At 42.5% G+C, this 4,087-nt stretch overlaps 1 pseudogene; it reads right to left on the bottom strand.

Moving 5' to 3' along the window:
* Nucleotides 1–306: 306 nt before the first annotated feature.
* LOC114036320 lies at nt 307–1,387 on the bottom strand (annotated as a pseudogene).
* Nucleotides 1,388–4,087: the final 2,700 nt, after the last annotated feature.

Here is a 4,087-nt window from a genome sequence, read left to right as displayed (position 1 = left end):
CAATATTTGGAATAATTATTTTAAAAAATGTACAATCAGAGTTCTGACGACACACTGTAGAATTTTGGGAATGTTTGGCTCCAGCATACTTAGACTGCTCATAACCTTCACCGGTCAAGTTTTTAAATCCTGAGTCAAGAGCCAAAAAATAATAATAATAACAAAAACAAAATAAAATAAAATAAAAAATAAAAAAACAAATAAAGCCATGTCAATCTCATCTCTTTTTTGAGGGAGGCAATTATCATGTCACACCCTTTGACAAAAAAACAAAACAAAATTAAAAAACAAACACAAACAGTCGATTTAGAAGCATTTGCGGTGAACAGCAGAGGGCCCAGATTCATCACACCCCTACTTGCTGATCTACATCTGCTGGAAGGTGGAAAGAGACACCAGGATGGAGCCTCCAATCCAGACAGGGTATATGCGCTCAGGTGGGGCAATGATCTTGATTTTCATTGTGCTGAATCTCCTGCATCCTGTCAGCGATGCCAGGGTCCGTGGTGGTACCACTAGGCAACGCGGTATTGGCATACAAATCCTTATGGATGTCAACATCACACTTCATGATTGAGTTGAAGGTAGTTTTGTGGATTCCACTGGGTTCCATACCTAAGAAAGATAGTTGGAAGAGAGCATCTGGGAATCGGGACCTCTTATTGCTGATGGTGATAAGCTGACCATTAGGGAGCACATAGTTCCTTTCCAGAGAGGAGCTAGATGCAGCAGTGGCCATCTCCTGCTCAAAGTCTGGGGCAGCGTAACACAGCTTCTCCTTGATGTCACGCATGATTTCTCTCTCAGCTGTGGTCGTGAAACTGTACCCTTTCTCCGTCAGAACCTTCATGAGGTAGTCCGTCAGATCAGGGCCAGCCAGATCCAGACGGAGGATGGCGTGGGGAAGGGCATAACCTTCATAGATGGGCACAGTGTTGGTCTCACCACTGCCAGAGTCCATCACAATACCAGTGGTACGACCAGAGGCATACAGGCACAGCACAGCCTGGATGGTAACGTACATGGCTGGAGCGTTGAAGGTTTCAAACATAATCTGAGTCATCTTTTCTCTGTTGGCTTTGGGCTTCAGGGGGACTTCTGTGAGCAGCATAGGTGCTCTTCAGGGGCCACACGGAGCTCATTGCAGAAAGTATGATGCCAGATCTTCTCCATGTCATCCCAGGTGGTGACAATACCATGTTCAATGGGGGTACTTCAGGGTCAGAATACATCTCTTGCCCTGGGCCTCATCTCCCATGTAGCTGTCTTTCTGGCCCATACCCACCACCACACCCTGATGTCTGGGGTGTCCAACAACAGAAGGGTAGATAGCCTGAGGGACATTGTCTCCTGCAAAGCCAGCTTTGCACATTCCTGAGCCATTGTCAACAAGGAGAGAAATGATATCATCATCCTTGGCGATCTTTGAAGTGGCAAGTTTAAACCCTTAAGAAAGAGAGAGAGGAGGTGGTGCCGTGCCTGGAGGCAGGGGGGAGGCAAGCGCGGGCTGGGTGGAAGAGCTCACAGCCACCTGCTTCTTTTCTTTGCCATTACAGTTTCAAAGCTTTATGTGCAGGGCCACTTTTCATGATTCCTACCTAGATTCCTCTGTTATGGGGAGGATGTTGACCAAGTAGCGCAGGCCCAGAGGAAGGTTGCCACGGTAGCGAGGTGAATGGAGACCATGCCGTAGGACGAGAGAATTGGACATGTTTAAGCTGAAGCAGAAGAGTCTTGGTGAGAGGGCAAGGTGTTGGGTGTGTTTGGAGGGAGAGTCATTTTCAAGTATTTGAAGGGGACGAGACATTCTGCTTAGTCCTAGTGAGCAGAACAATTAGACCCGCTGTACTGGCAGGATCCTTTACGTTGCAGACCTTCCAACAGAGGCAGGATGATCACTTGTTGGGATTGCTGTGGAGGGAATTTCTGTTGAGGTTCATCTCTGAAGCTTCTCCCAATGCCAAGATTGTGTGGTTCAATGACCAGAACAGTATGGGTAGTAAATCAAATAAACTAGAAATATCAAAGCATGGAGATAAACATGACTTCAGAGATATCATCAAGACTCGGTAGGAGATGACTCATGACTGGAATTTGGACATAGAAAGACACTGTGTATTCAAAAGGAACCAGTTAGACAAAATGGTTGATGCAATATATCAAAAAGATATAATCTTCTGTGGAAATGCAAGACCTTAGGCTAAGCGTGGGGAAGTGTATAAAGATCACAGGAGAGAGAAACAGTAAGGATATTGTGGTAGGAGTCCACCACAGACTTCTCAGCCAGGAGGAGGAACGGGTGATAAGCAGATCACACATATAACATGGAAATAGAATATGGAAGTGATGGGAGACTTCAGAGCAGCTGATATATTCTTGGCTTTCCTTACTGATAATTTCCTCTGTGAGAAATTAGAAGAGATGAAGATTCAGTTTTGAATTCTGAATTCTAAATATGAGTCAGAAAAATATGGAGGAATTGGTAGTCAACAAAAACATCCCTGGGATTTATTAATAATAATAATAATAATAGTGAGCAATTACATATATATATATATATGTATAGTGTTAAAGACAAATAGAATCTCATTTAATCCTCACAACAACTCAGGGAGGTAGGAGCTATTATTATACCCATTTTACAGATGAGGAAACTGAGGCAGACAGAGGTAAAATGACTTGCCCAAGGTCACACTGCTCATAAGTATCTGAGGCTGGATTTGGACTCAGGTCTTCCTGATTTCAGATCCAGTCCTCTATGCTCTGCACCACCTAGCCACCCCAGGGGAGAATGCTAAAGACCATCTAGTCCAAGCCCGTGATTCAACTGCATTTCATTTTGCAATAAAGAAATAATATTATTTTAAATTAAGATTCATTCACACTTTTGTTTTTATTTGGTCGTCATTTCTGTACTTACCCCTCCCCACTGCACCTTTTCCTCTAGAGTTAAAGCCTTCGTTGAAACAAAGAAAATCAGTTAGGGAAAAACAATAGACACAATGATCATGTCTGACAGAGTATGCAGCATTTGGCCCCCATACTTCCCCTCCCCTAGGGATTTTTATATGCCCCCGGGATCAAAATTGGTTATCCTAGTTACTCAGAGTACCATTTCTTCCTTTAAGCATCCTTTTCATTTACATGATTATAGCTTCTGTATTGTTCTAGTTCTGTTTCCTTCACTTGGCTGCAGTCATCCATCATGTTTCTCTGAATTCCTCATGTTCCTCATTTCGTGCTGAATAATAATATTCCAATACATACACTTACATACACCACAGCTTATTCAGTTATCCCTACCATTGATGGGCACCCACATTGTTTTCAGTTTTTTGCTACCGCAAAAAGAACTGTTATGACTATTTAGGTTTATATGGGTCTATTCTTTCTTTAAATTGGGGGCTCTTGGCCATGCTGGGGGAGGGGCAGTTCTTTGCTCCTGTGAGTGTGATGGATCAACATGGAAGCACTGGGAGGGCGGACACATTCATTACCTTTGGCTTCTGAAAATGAGAGGATGTTGGCTTCTGCTCACTGTATATTCAGAAGTCAATTCTGGTGCCAGACTTGTCCAGGAAACCTTGGCAGGAGGACATGCTATAAGCCAGATGGAAAGAAAGAATAAAGAGTGAGAAAAGAAAGATAAAGTTTTCCCTGGATATCTGAGTGGCTGTCACTGGTCAAGGTTTATGATGAGCATGGAAAGAAGGATAGTCTTTGAGTCGATAGAACAGGTACCATATTGCCAATCAAGAACTGCATAAGAGATGTAACATAAAATATACTATTATAAAGTATACTATTATTATACTATGCTATATAATTCTGAAGGAGTTGTGGTGGAAAATGTCATCCATCTCCAGAGAGAGAACTGATGAACTCTGAGGCAGATGGAAGCATACTTTTTAAAACTTTCTTTATTTCTTGTGTGTGTGTGTGTGTGTGTGTTTCCTTTTGTAACATGGCTAATATAGAAGTAAATTTTGGTTGATGTCACATGTACCATTGATATAATATTGTTTGCCTTCTCAAGGGGTAGAGGAGGGAAGAGAGGGAGAAAATTTGGAACACAAGTTTTTTTTTT

This window comes from Vombatus ursinus, unplaced genomic scaffold (assembly GCF_900497805.2).
Source record: "Vombatus ursinus unplaced genomic scaffold, bare-nosed wombat genome assembly UNPS02009824.1, whole genome shotgun sequence".
Classification (NCBI taxonomy): domain Eukaryota; kingdom Metazoa; phylum Chordata; class Mammalia; order Diprotodontia; family Vombatidae; genus Vombatus; species Vombatus ursinus.
This window is presented reverse-complemented; position numbering and strand designations above follow the sequence as displayed.